Source organism: Abramis brama (assembly GCF_963993115.1).
Source record: "Abramis brama genome assembly, chromosome: 22".
NCBI classification, from domain to species: Eukaryota; Metazoa; Chordata; class Actinopteri; order Cypriniformes; family Leuciscidae; genus Abramis; species Abramis brama.
This window is the reverse complement of record NC_139984.1, coordinates 21,754,295-21,769,843: the sequence shown is the minus strand read 5'-3', so window position 1 is coordinate 21,769,843 and position 15,549 is coordinate 21,754,295. Positions and strand designations below refer to the sequence as shown.

The 15,549-nt window shown below is 37.0% G+C and overlaps 1 protein-coding gene across 5 annotated transcripts in view; it reads right to left on the bottom strand.

The window, feature by feature from the left end:
• Positions 1-11,754, bottom strand: part of l1cama (L1 cell adhesion molecule, paralog a) — a 49,199-nt gene extending 37,445 nt beyond the window's left edge. For 2 of the 5 annotated variants that reach the window (XM_084099511.1, XM_084099512.1), the window contains exon 1: positions 11,473-11,754. The gene's annotated coding sequence lies outside the window, so the exon portion shown is untranslated. The remainder of the gene's footprint in view (positions 1-11,472) is intronic. The other 3 variants (XM_084099514.1, XM_084099515.1, XM_084099513.1) reach the window with 2 other exon arrangements.
• Between the last annotated feature and the right edge of the window lie 3,795 nt (positions 11,755-15,549).

The following is a 15,549-nucleotide window of genomic DNA, read 5'->3' as shown; positions in this document are numbered from 1 at the left end:
AGCAATACATCACAGTGCTGCCCCAGTGAGCAACTTCACTCACTCGGTATATGCCGCATTTTTGTAATCTCTTTCGTTTCTCCCCCCAATCGCATCTGTAATCTGGGGCCAGTCTGTCCTTTTCTCCTCCTTTTTTCTGTGTCTGGCTATGTACTCCAGAAGGGGACTCAGCTGTAACCAGGGCTCTCTCGCTCTTCTCTCTTTCTCTCCCTCTCTCCAGGCTGATAAGAGATGACAGCGGTGTTTGGCCCTGATTCCTGGCTGAGTCTCAGCAGAGGACACAAGGGGAAATGGAGAGAAAGTGGCCCTTTCCCGGCAGTTACAGAACCGCTGAAAAGCCATAGAGAGAGTGTTTGACTACACAGAGCTGACGCCAGATGAATACACTAGTGGTTCTCTACTGGTTTTGTTTCAGGGTCAAGAACAACAAGATACTGCAAGCATTTTTTCTTCTCTTTTAAAAGTTGATAAGCCACTAAATTAGATTTTAATCAAGTTATAACTATACACAATTATATGTGTAGTTAATTACAAGGGCAATCATTTTAATATAATAATAATAAAATATAATGTTTTAAATATATATATATATATACACTTAATCTTAATCACATATATTGCAATTAATTAATCTGAAAATTATGATTATTAATTAATATTATTAATCATTTGATTTATTAATTTTATTCTGCCAAATAGCTATGCACAAGCATATGCAATGTTAATTGCTAGAGTTGTTGTATATAATAAATATAATATAATTAATATAATAGGACTATAAAAAATATATTATTTAACATTCACATATTAATATATTTAAACTATGCACAAGTATATGCGTAATTACTAAGGCTGTCAATTGAATAATACAATGTATTATAATATAAAAATCTATTATTAATTATCTCACACACACACACACACACACACACACACACACACACACACACACTATAACAGATGGAGCAAAGACAGAGCAAGAGAACACCAGTACTATCTTCTACCAAATCCAATTAAGATTCCATGATGTTCTCCCTAATCCATTCTGTCCAAGGTGGACGACTCAAGACTGGTCAGCATATCCGACCCGGTGTCAACCTCCATTCCTCAAAATGAGTTTACCAGCTTCCATATCCATGTCATTATCAGAGACATTATCAGCCACATTAGAGGAGATTGAGTTACTAGCCTCATGGTGTATATTACAGGCGATCAGAGAAATCTTCTCTGGCTCGAGCGACAGAGATAGTGGGAAGTGTTCCACGGCACTCAACAGAGCGTGTGAGCCGCAGTCGTAGCAATGGCAGCTTACATGTCACAGAAATTTACACTTCATTGTAGCTTCTTTTACTCAAGAGAGCCGACGGAACGCATGTCTAATCCTTATAAAAATAAACCAGACAGGTGGCCTGACAGTGGCTTCACTGCGGGAGAAGGAAAACCGACAGAGTGTAAGACGAAATACTGGAAGGATGAGTGAATGAGAAGAGAGAATGTTTGTGACAACAGAAGCGGCGCTCTCCATACTCTGTCAGCCTTAAGAGAATGGAAATGAACCTGCACGATGTAAGTTTGTTTTGTACGAGTAAAAGGATGTTTGTTAATTAGTGTCATAGGCTGATGAGATAAGCAGACCGGTACCTTCTGCCTGGGATGGTTCTGCTAGTGGCATCCAGCGAGTGTGTGTTGTGCAAGCTTTTGATTTCATATGTGTGAGTGTGTCTGTATACATTTTGTCATAGTTTATCACTGTCAGCTGTGACATTTTAATGGCTACAGGCATCATCATCTCTCTCTCTCTCTCTCTCTCTCTATATATATATATATATGCACACGCTTTGACAGACTTCGCCTCTTTTCACAGTTTTAGTGATGCTTGGTAAGTGAAGCATCACTATTATTATTATAATGGTTAGAGATTTGAACAAACCATTACCCCTAAAGTATTCAAATTGCCACATAACGTGTCCCATACTGTTTGTGCTCTAGATATAAATGATACCTCAAATTGAGCCGCTTATTGAGAAGAGGTGAGCTATTTTACGACGAATGATAAAATGGGTGGGAAAATGGCACAAAAACTGCAATTAGACGAAAAAAAAAAAAAAAAAAATCCCACTTACTCTAAAAGGAGGAAACTGGCAACTCACTGATCTAGCAACTGCATATCAATTTCCCAGCAACCACCCAGAAATCTTAGCAACCATACAGCAAACCACCAAAAAATACCCTGGCAATCACCTAAAACACCATATCAACCCCCTGAAAACAACCTAGCATCTTTAAGGCAAACTTTTGCAAATGCAAGCATCACTCTCATGCAAAAATCATTTTTTCTATCGGTCCTTACAAAAAATAAATAAATAAATAAATTTTACTCTATCATCTCTCTACCTATTCTGTCATTCCTTGTGAACCTCCTCCCAGCCCCGTTCCCTTGGCTCTCTTCAAAGATCATACTGCACTCATCCGGGAGCCCCACCCAGCCCCTCACCCCTCAGGTCATCCCATTGTCCATCTGCATAATTACCTCATTAAGCTTCTTAGCATTGTTTATGACCCTGTATCTTTTTCTCCACGAGGTCTCTCCATCCCTGTTTTTCTTTGTCCCCTCAGCGCTCTCATTTTTCAGCGTACCCCCAATTTGCCACCGTTAGCACTTCAGTTATACATAACTCTCTCCCTCTCCTCTTCCTTTCCCCTCCACTCTTCCATGCCCTTTCATCTTGCTTTGCTCACTCCAAATGTCTGTATGCGGAATAACATCTCTCAAGTTTGTTGTTGTTTATCAGCTCCTTTTTCCCTAAAGTGCGCGTTGAGATACAGCACCGTCGATTTTGCAGTGGTGCACTGCAGTAACACATCAACATCATAAACATAGGCACTGCTGGTTTTACATTCAGCCCCAGTTATCTCCTGTCTGTGAAAACGCGCACTGCCTCACACGACACGCAAGGAGGAGAAAGTGAAAGCTGAAACAACACAAGGACGCACACACATACTGCTCAAAGCCTAACCCAGAGTAAGCAAAGCTTAGCTGTGATAATCTTTCTAGTAATAAAACCGTCCATTGCTAAGAGCAGGATACAGGAAATAAGACACTAAAGAGCATTAATGTGTATAAATGTCACACTTTTGCCCAGCTGGAATTTGCTTAATGTGATTTATCTAAGCAGGACCTGTTCCTGGATCAACATTCTGGCTGATACTGCAACCAATCAGATTTTAGAGCCAACATTTTTCAGACTTTTTGAAATGGAGCGAAGCATCAAACTAGAGTGCCAGCACTGTGTTATGCGCACATTGAATTCATACTACATACATGCATTTTTATGCATGAAACGTATTTAATTAACTTAACAATAGGCAATGGACCTTTTTCCGCCGATGAAGTTTAAACAGAATTCCACAAATGTGACCACATCTTAGTGTAGCAACCGTGTAAAATTGGCTTTCTGCAACATCATCTGAAACGATTTTCAAAAATGGTGCACGGCTTGAGTTGAGAGATACATTAATGCCCTGACGCTATTGACCAATCATTTCTCTCTAATTATAGGGTATAGGGTTATTATTGTTTGATAGGAATATTGTTCTACAACCAACAAAGGATGTTGATCCAAGAACACGTTCTACTTGGGTAAATCACATGGTCACCATGATTTTGCCAAGCAAGACATTTTGTTGATCCTGGAACAACATTCCTGTCTGAAAATGTTGTCCTAACCATATTTCAGAGGGATCAGATAGGTGAATAACACTGATGTAGAAGCACCTAACCCTGCTTGTAAGCCTAACCTTGACATAAGCTGTAAACTTGTCCCTCATATCTGATTGGTTGATTGGAATGTTGTTCTAGGATCAAAAAAGATGTTGATCCTGGAACATGTAAGCCTACTTGGTGAAATCACGTTCACCAGCGCAACAGCATCTATATTACAGTGTTTAGTCTGCTGCTTCTCCGTCTATTTCACAATTGTTCTTGCTTTGTTGTTTGCTGCTTATTTGTCTGGTAGGAAAGGTGGGTGGTTTAATCAAACATAACTTCACGCTTCAACAGAGCATCACAACTCCAGCATCAAGACTACAATTAACGTCTAAATCATTCAAATGTGTGCAGTCGCCTCGTCAAAGAAAGGACAGCTAAAATGCGTGATTCTCGAGATTCTTTTCTCTTGATTGACATCCATCTGAGCGCTAGCCCTGTAAGAGGGATGCGTTGCATCTTTCCTTGGTCCTGACTTGCCCCACCATCCCCAGGTCTTAATGTGCTTCTGGGTGGTTGGCGGGTGCAGTGTGAAATAAGACTATACAGTAGGTGAGATTGAATTAGCGGAGTGCATGGGGATCACACTCACCAGAGCACTGATCCTGCAGTAATGAATATATCATGTCTGACATAACGCTTTTCACTCCGCTAGAACAAACACTCAAAGCCCCAGGCCTGTCACAAAAACCCACAAACACTCTCACAGTTATTCCACTGAAAAGCACTGGAAAGCTGAGCTGGAGTCAAGAAGACCAGACCAATACCAGGGCAAAACTAGACCCATTGAGACCCAGACCATGACTAGACCAGACCATGACTAGATTTAACACAGATCCAGATCGAAAGAAGACCTACTGAGACTCAGATCCAGACTAGACCCATCTAGACCCAGACCTGTGAGTCCAAGAACCAGGCGGTCAATTTTATTAAACCCTTAAAGAAAAAGGGAAAAAGTTAATAAAATGAATGCTAAAATAAAAAGGATATTAATTTCTAAAAATTTTCAAAAGGATATATTAAAATAAAATCTTAAAGATATTACCATATTAAATATTAAATGTATATCAAAAACTAAAACTTATGTGATCTAAATAATTGTATCGTTCATGTTCAAATCCATCTAGATTCAGACCTTTCAGTCCATGAACCAGGATATCAGTGTTAATGAAATTAAACAGAAGAAATGCTAAAATAAAAAAAATATTAAAGATATAAAATGTGTAAAATATTAAAATGTTCAAGCCATTAAAATAGTATATATATGAAAATATTAAAATATTTAATATTTGACAATATTATCTAAATATATTTAGATAAAAAAATAAAATAAAATCCTCTCATTACATTGGAGGTACACTAAACAAAGAGGACACTGGCTATCTTTCACTGTATGAAAAAATTCAGGAAATGGACTCTGGCCTTGGTCTGGGATCATAAACTGTCTCAGATGTAGACTTTATTTATAAGAAAGGAGTCAGAACGACAGTGCCTGTTTTGAACATCTCCAGATCTAGCAGACATTCAGCCCACATCCACAATATAGTCACCCGTTCCAGTCCAGGTCATCTCATAATAAAAATCAAACAGCAGATTTTCAATAAATTATGAATAAATGATGTAGAAAAAAATTGGTTCACTGCAGAATGCAAATATAAGCATTATGTGAAGGCTGATTAGTAAAACATGTTTAGTTAAAATTCAAAGAAGTTAGAAGAACAGTGAAATAGCAGGGAAACTACTGAGAAGTCCATGTCAATAGACTACACATCTCTTCAGTACTCAAGACAACAGAGAGACCTCTCACAAAGCAGAGATTCACTCATTCAGTCAGTCAATAATGCATCTTTCATTGAAAAGAGATATTAAGAGGAATGAGGCAACTATTCGTTGGACAAAGACATGGCTTTATTTCACCAGACTGGGAGGAGACTGCACTTGTTTTAGCACAGCTGCATTTTCTCTTAACAATGTTTTACTTTGTTGTTTTGTTGACAGTCACAACCTACGCATTTTAAATAACAAAGCTTGTTAAGAGAGCTTTGAATAACTTCTGCTGTCAAAATCAAGCAGTTAGGCTTATGAGCAAATACCCCTTTGCCCAAGAGGGGTTTCAACTTTATGTTGTTGATGTTGGTTTGTTTTTGATTTATCGCCTGCTTTTTGGTGATTAAATCTAAAGAATTGACTGATTTAAAGTGACCTCTGTCAGCATAAGTTAATTTCATCAGCATATTTAGGGCCGACTCTTTGAGATGGCTGCATTACGCTATCAATTGCATGATTGGCTTCATTTTGTGGGATAAAAAAAAATAAATAAAAATGCAATTCATTCTTTGATTGAACCCATTACTTTGATTGCAGTCTAGAGAAGTATTTTGCCTGGCAATGTATGAATAAAGATACAGCCTTGAAGGAGCAGGAAAATAAAAATCACTTGCGAGTGCCGAAAAGAACAATAGTGGATTGTTCGAAGCTTGACATCGTTTTCTTCCTTAAAAAATGCCTTTACAAAATTGAATTTTTTTTATACAGGGTTACAAATGATATTCACTCTCTCCCTCGGTTACTTTATTTCAAGCAACTGGTTTGACAAGCAGAAAAAAATACATTATAAAATATAATATAAAGTGTGTGTGTATATATACAGGTGGTATTTTAAAATGAGGTGGCAAAGTCATATAAATTTCATCAAGTTAGTTTTTTTTACACATTTTTACATTTATTCCAAAATAATAACAATTATTTTATTAACCATAACAATTTATTTTATTTAACAATTTGTTTTATTTTTTTGTAATAAATGCCCCTGACAATATATACACACACACACACATATACATATATATATATATATATATATATATATATATATATTTTTTTTTTTTTTTTGATAATACAGAAGGAGGAAGTAGTTTCTGTATTTATTTCTAACATCTCATGATCTCCTGTTAAAATTTGAGTAGTTACAGACACCTTGACTCATTTTGCTCTAATTGGCCAGTTTGGTCATCATGCGCTCTTTTAAATCAGCCTAATGCATCCTGCCCCCCTCCTTGTCGTCCTCCAGGCTCGTCTGACCGTCTCTGTCCTGCCCCTCCTGTCTGCAGAGAGCCGTTCCAACCGCAGCCTCGCCAGCCTCTGAAAACGGCTTTAACTCATGTTTCTGTCTCTCTGTGGAGGTCGACCCGTCAGCAGAGCGGCGGCAGTAGGTTACAAAGCTTTCACTGCTGCATGGGTACTTAAAACAGGGAGTTGCGGGGGGATTTTTTGCTCATCATACATGCGGGAGCGGATGTGCCAGCGACACCGAGGCCCTGAGGCGATAACAGGTGGCTGTGGAGACTCGCGGGCTGTGCTGTTTCTCCCCAGAGCTCCTCTGTAACGGCACATCCACAACAGATGCTCTGCATCTGAGAGCTGCGCTTCTAGTGTTATTCTTGCATGCTGCTATGGTGGTGTTTTGGATGTCAAAACAGAGGCCATCAAGTCAAGTCACTTGTTTATAGCAGCTTATTAACAGGAAAATAACAGAATCAATGACGCAAACTTCAAATATGAGACAAATTAAAATTCTACTGTAAAGCAGCTCTAAAAAGACAATAGTGTCATTATTCAGCTCAGTGTTTGTTCAGTTAAATAACCATTATGAAACTAGTTTTAATTCAGCTCTAAGCAGTTCTACGGAAGACAATAGTATCGTTATTCACCTTGAGTCAGTTCAATGTTGATTCAATTCAGTTTAATCAATGTTGCAAATTTCGTCAATTATGAAATCAATTAAATTCAGCTATAAAGCAGCTCTATGGAAGACAATAGTTATCATTCAGCTCATTTCAGTTCAAGTTTTGTTCTCATCTGATAGTGTCGGTGCAGTCAAATCGATAATATTACTAAATACGTATATACAAGTGAAATGGCTTCTTGAACAAGAAAAAAAATGTAGGGTGGGACTTGATTTTGTTCATCGGGAATTGATTGGATCATTGTTGTTTGCTATTGCCATGATCTCATGTGAGTCGGGTTGTTCCGCCTAGAGGTCTTCACGGGTCCACTTGGATACGGAAACCCGAGGTCCGACCAGAGACCCGAGCGGGTTCGGTCCAAAACTTCGACCAGTGCCTCGGACACGGGTCGAGTTCAGTATTAGAGGCCTCGGGTCTCGGGAATTTCAAATAAATGTGCTTTTTCCGAATGGACCCGAGAAGACCCAAATTCTTTTAAACAATTTTGGGCATTTAGCAAAATGTTATTTAAAACAATTCTATGACAATGTTATGATCTCACTTTTTCTAAGTTCTCTCTGTACAAATAAGTCTAAATAAGTAAATGAAAGTAATGGAGTAGTGAACATGTCAGTCAGCAGGACACCGGGATTTTTCCTGTCAACGTTCAGTCGGGTTCGAAAATAGATGCCGTCGGGTCAGACTCTAGTCTAGTTTTATCAGGACTGTCTCGGTTTTTCTTTAAAAATGTTTTTATTTATGCACGTCGGGTTCGGGTAAGAAATGATTCGGGTCGGGTACAGATTTTAGGACCCGAGAACACCTCTAGTCCAGCCCTTACACCGACGTCAGAGAAAAGACGTCATTGCAATAGGGTCGGGAAGTTATTTTGATTAAAGATTATAAATGCACATGAATTTTAATAAAAAGAATAATGTGCACAGATAAATCATAATAAACACTACAATATTCCATAAAAAAATAAGATGGTGGTTTTAATTGTGATTTCATGATGACTTTAAACCCCAACTAAGCAAGCCAAATGCCACAGTGGCATGAACCCAAACTCCATCAGGTTTCTTGAGAGAAACCAGGCTCAGTCAGAGGGCTAGATCTCCTCAGGGCAAACGAAGGAACATGGTATGATTATTGAATCCATGCTGCATCACAAGTCAGTGGAAATGCAATAGTTGTAATCTGTCCAGCAGGTCAAAACGAAGGACATCAAAGAAGAATGATGGCTTTTTTTCTTAGGCCTTCTTTTAATAGATCCCTCCCCGCTCCAATCCTGTCCCTTCCCTCGTTGACCTTGCACCCATTCTCCCTCTCTCTCTCTGTGTTGATCTCCTCAGACAGCATAAGTGCACATATATTATTGGTCTGCGCAACGGCTTCGCCTGTCAAACCTGACCCCACCCTCTTTCCTTTCTTTCATCCCTCCTAAATCTCTCCAGCTCATCCATCCATCTGTACCCACAGCTCAATTAAAGCCTCTGCCTCTGAGGAGAAGATTTTGCAGAGGCAGATCATATTTTTCAGTGCACACAGACTGATGGTATGGCACAGTAAAAGCAAGATCACCGACAGTATGATGGATGTGGAGCAGAGAATGAATATCACTCCACACTCTCATGGCCTAAGCACCTGTTTGCAGTCTACAGACACCTTGTCGATAATCAATTCCGAGTGATTTATCCTAAAAAGACACAAGTCATTGTCTCTCAGCGACAGGCAAGTAGTCAAAATTCCTTTGCAGGGAGATGAACTGAGGATAACCCACAATAAGTAGCTCTACCGACAGAATATGGTATTAGCATGGTATTCTTTGAAGAAACTTGAAATATCATATAAATACCATGGTTTCATTATACCATAAGCAGCTCTACATTTGATAAAACTGACATGGTAATTGTTTTTTGAATATTATATATCATATATTATATTACAATTTAATATAAAATAAATCACTCAACTAGTACTGGCACAATACTTTTCTTGTAAGGGTTAATCAAAATCTTTAATTATACAACAAAATCATGGTTATTACCTTGAAATTCACATAATTTACCAGACAGATACCAAGGTTTTGAATATGGCCATCATTATACCATAAGCAACACTAGAATAAAATATGTAATGTGATATAATATATATAAACTTTCTTTGTAAGGGTTAAGGAAATTGTTTAATTATACAAATAAATCATGGTATTTCAGTGGTATTCTTTGAAGTAGTTAGAAATACCACGATTTTGAATATGGTAATCACTGTACCATGGTAAAATCATGTTTCATGCTATAATGTTATTATTTAACCTAACATGTAAATACCGTGTTTTATGAATATTGCAATCATTGTACTTCCACAGTACTTTTTGTTTGTAAGGGTAAATTAAATATATTTTACAACACTATCATGTCATGACAGTACTTTATAAGTACCTTGGAATAACATGTAAATAACATGGTTTATGAATATAATAATCACTGTAAGACCGTACTACGACAGTACTTTTGAACTTAATTTAAGGCAATATCATAGTAATCGTAGTAATAGGCCTATAATATAAATATAATCACTGTACTATGGTAGTACCAGTAAAAAAAAAAAAAAGACAATTTCATTATATAATCATGGTATTATTTAAAGTACAATGAGAGAGTACAATGAAAATACCATGGTTATGAATATAATAGGCATATAATATAATAATTTTATCACTGTACTACAACAGTACAGTGACAATGTCATGATAGAATCATGGTATTCTTTAAAGTACATTATATGGGGTACCATGAATATAATAATGAATATAATTATTAATGTATATTATGAATATAAATCACTGTACCATGGTACTACTTCTTTTCGATTTTAGAATTCGGTTTAATTTAATGACAAGAGTTTATGTAGAGCAGTATGCCATAAACTTTGCTAACTGAGCAAATAATTTGCAACCTGAACGCTGTGAGCGAGACCCACCCTGAATCAAACATGCTGGTGTGCTGCCAGGTGAGGGTGTCTGCGTTTAGGAGACGGAAAATAAATGCAGGCCCCACCCAATGCTCTTGCTCACATATATTTGCTATTGCCGCCTGGCCCATCATAGCATCATTATGTTTTCTGTAACGCACACACCATCACCCCACTGCGGACCACCAATGCTCTCAAAACCACAACGCTCTCATGGGTGATTAACACAATTATAACAAAACGACGGGGGAGGGAGGACCAACCTTATAGATAATGCATGAATTATTAACAATTATACACCGTGATACTAATAAAACATGCATTTAAAGCCTCTAAAAAAAAAAAAAAAACTAACAACTGTACCAAACAACAACTATTGATGCCATTGAAGTAAAGCTCATTAAATACAACAAATGTTTGCATAACATCTAGGTGAATAAGACTGCAAAATGCAACCAGACCAGCACATGCAGCAAGACGGACACAAATATGCACAGAACGAGTGCAAAGACCTGCATTAAAAACAGAAGAGCCTGTTGCTGATATCACATGGGATGTTTGTGAATCCACCAGAGAACTGTTTCTGTTTATGACAAGGCAACTCAAGGAGAGACAATTTGACATTACAAAAAAATAATAATAAAAAAAATAATAATATATATATATATATATAAAAATAATATATATCAAAACACATTTGGCTTCTTCAACACACTGAAGTCTTAAAAAAAATATCTTTTTTTTTTTTCATACTTAAAGGCCTAAATGTAACACTAGATATGACTAAAACATACATAAATGACTATAGCAGTGCATTTATCTCAAATGAACTAGCCCCAGTTTGCTAGACCACACACCAAACCCACTGCTACATCATAAAGCACCTTAAATCTCAAAGGTGTGATCAATTAACCACAAGAAAAATCTGCAAAAACAAGCCAATTCTGTTTGACATCCATCAGACACTAAATACTATTGACATTATCGCTTACAACCTTCTCTTCTTACCTCTGCAGCTTCGAAATCGCTTCAGGTTTCCGTCCTCCTCTGGCAACTCTGTTGTTTTATCTGTCCCTCAAGGTTCTTGTGTCTCCAGCTCTGTCAGATTGATTGTGGCCTCTGTTCACTGCTGATGCTGCAGTGCGAGGAAAACACACCCTCTCCTGGCTCCCTCTGCCTCTCCCCTCCTCTGATTGGCTGCCATCAAGAGGCAGTGACATCACCCTTTTTTCTTCAATCTCCCTGCCTCTTTTCCTTCACTCTCTTCTCTTCTCTCCTCTCTCCTCCCTTCATTCTCTGACCATTCCTTTATTGTCTTCATCCTGATTTCCCCTCTGCATTCCCCTGGTGCCAAACGAAACATGTCCATAATTTCATCCGTGATTGGCAGGATCTGTCAGAGCAGGAGGAGAAATTCAGTCATGCAGAGGAGTGATGACAAGTTAAATGCAGAGAAGTGTTCTACGGCACCATTAAAGGCTTCTTGCTGATGGTTTGGTGGGTGTGAGTAATAAGGATGAGAAATATGTGTTATGCTAATTAGTGCATTGTTATGCAGCATTTGTATGGTGGCACAGGAAGAGCTTTTCATCAATCCCTCCCTTATAGTGGCAGATGAAATACAGAAAGAGATGATCCAGGAATTTGGCATTACATTTATTTTTATGCATAATGCACATATATACTACCTATGTATATGTATGTATATATGTGTGTGTGTATATATATATATGTGTGTGTGAGTGTGAGTGTGTGTGTGTGTGTGTGTATGTATGTGTATATATGTATATATGTATATATATATATATATATATATATATATATATATAAAATATTGTGTAATATGTATATTATATATAATAATATGTGTATGCAAATAAGACTATACACAAATAGAGCAGAAACTATTTTAAAACATCTTAACTATATTAAAACATCTTTGTGAATGAAACTGCTTCTGGGAAATTAAAAGAAAAATCTGTTAAGCTACTCTTGAGCTGATATATTGTGACTAAAAGGAGCCCTTTACTCAAACTATCACATGGTTGAATGACAAATGAATCACGCACAATTTGGTTCATGAGGAAAGGAGCCTTGCTGCAATGCAAATGGCAGATTTTTCCCACAGATTTTGATGGCAACAAGGGTAAAAAATAAACAACTATCATAAACTCCCATCTCTCTATCTCCCTCCTCTGCAATCAAGCACACTGCAGGTGTGACGTTACGTGTATACAGTAAAGGTCAGTGCTGGCGAGTGTGCAAGAATAAGTCTACAAAGAGCCGATCTCTTTGTTACGTGACATTATCTGGCTTTGTGTGCAGTGCCACGCTTACAGAAAGAGCTATTCCTGCAGGTGTCTCATGCCATACACATGCTGAAAAACACCAGTCGCTGTCCTTTAACCGGAAACTAATGCCCAGCCTTCTGTTAAAGGACCTCAATTTGTGACAGGTCCATGGGCACATCCTGAATCAGACAGGACAAATGAAGCTTGAAGGTTTATCTTGAAAACCTCACACAGGGAGTTGCCAGTTTGCATTAATGCCATCAAATGCAATGACAAAAGCTCATGCAAAACAGCCACTTTGAATAAGTACGATTTGCAAGGGCTACAAATAGGCTGTCAACCACCAAAAACCAAATTACAGCATTATGATCAAAGGACGACTTTATGGGAATTTTTGTATCAAACAGCTGGGCTCTTTTCTAAAATAGTGATACTCAACAGATAGAATCAAAGTGGAAGAAAAATGAACTGGAAATTAAAACGTAGGATGCTGCATCTGATCATCTTCTATTCCACTGTCCTTGCCTACCATTTACTTATTCTTTTTATTTTTTTATGTCATTTTATAGAAAAGTCAAGGACAGCATGAAACTGGGAACAGACCGGATTCAAACCTGCATCCCCACAAGCTTAAAAATAAATAAAAATGATAATTCAGGAAACATTTTTGTAGCAATGGAAGGGAGTCGTGATTTCATAATTCAACTACCTCTTAAATAGCAGAGAATAACTTTAGTCAGAATAGGCTCATTATATATATATATATATATATATACACATACACACAAAAATATAACATACTTATACAGATATTTACTGGCTCTGCAGCTATTGTAATATTCTTCTGTGTGTGTGTGTGTGTGTGTGTGTGTGTGTGTGTATATATATATATATATATATATATATACACACATACACATATATTTATATACATATACACACACATATACATATATACACATATATAAATATACATATACATATATATATATATACACATATGCACTATATATATATATATAGAGAGAGAGAGAGAGAGAGAGAGAGAATATACACACATATATACACATAAATGTATGAATATATACACATACACACACACACACACACACATATACATATACACATATATATATATATATATATATATATATATATATATATATATATATATATATATATATATATATATATATATATATATATATATATATACACACACACACACACACACACACACACATATAAATGTATGAATATGTATGCATATATATACACACACACATCTCTGTGTGTGTGTATAAAACTTTTCTTTGGATTATTCAAGGTCTTTTTTCATTATTTTGACCAGTTGTCATTTTCTGCAAATAAATGCTCTAAATGACAATATTTTTTATTTGAAATTTTGCCAGTAGTCTGTAGAATAAATCAAAAATGTTAATTTTACTCAGATTCATATAAATAATAAATCAAGAGAAACTGCTAATTCTGCAGTAGTCCAGTAGTTTTTTCCAGAGCAGTATATGTGTGTGCTTTATTTATAAAAATCTAAAACATAATAAAATGTATAACTGCATATAAAATATAGTAATATATATATCAATTTGCCAAATGACTGCAAAACTCTGCATTACATTGCATAGTCAACTGTAAACTTTTGACGTTTAAGTAATCTGGAATTTTGGTCTGTCAATAATTCATGAGTTGGAGAGAAGCCACAGGCTGAGCTCTTCCTCCATCATTACCCTTCAATTACTCAGTGATTAACACCAGGTCAGACCATCAGAATGACCTCACATCCACTTAATGAATTCAATTAATCTATTAGCTGACCAAGTACAGCTGCAAAATAACCAAGCTAAAAGCAACAACCCCAAGAGTGATCCAATGTTGTAACATGCATTTATATGCAACCTCTCTGGCTGGAAATGTCAGGGTAATGGTTATTGATACCATCTGCATTATGTTTAATTTTCTGCTAAAGACCACTACCCACTGTGTAACAGACTGATCTCTTGATTAATTCAGTCTTTGGGTCACAAATACAGACAAAACAGCATGTTTGTTTCGTTCCGTTTCTAAGAAACAGTCCTCAGGATCTAAAGTGGGACAAGCTATGACGTTAAACTCTCTCTCTTGAGGTCTCTGGGTTATTGTACGCCAGGCCAGCACAAGAAACAGCCGCTGAAAATGAGTGAGAGAGATTAAGATGAAGGGAAACAGAGAGCAGAGATGAAGACAGGAAGGAGGATGCCAGTGCTTGATGATTTATAATGGCACTGCTAGAATGCAGAGTCTGTTCATAAGTTAATTTGACTATGAGGTCATGCGAGCCGCAGTGGTGTCTGCGCTTCTGGAAGAGGTTTTTCTCAGCCTCTGATCTGAGCAGAGACTCCCAATCCGAGCAGAGACTCCCAATCCATGTCCAGACTGATAGAAAAGCAAGTGAAGCAGAAGAACAAAGGTGGGAAAACATTTAAAAGGAGACACTTTGGCTTCTTCAGTGGGATTCATTAAACAACCGCTTGAAAAGTGAGACGGATGACGACACTAAAAAATGCAACCGTTAATTCAATCACATTAGCATTCAGTTTCAAAGGACTCTCTTCATATTATCGTCACAGAACTGAAAGAACTAAAAATCATGCATCCAAAAGTATCAGCACATTTACTTAAATTTCAGTATCTCTTAATTGTTTTCCCATAAACACAAATCACTGATAATGTCATTACATTGGCATAATGGCCTAAAACTAATTGCAACATGCTCTGCAAACAATACGAGTTGCTAGAT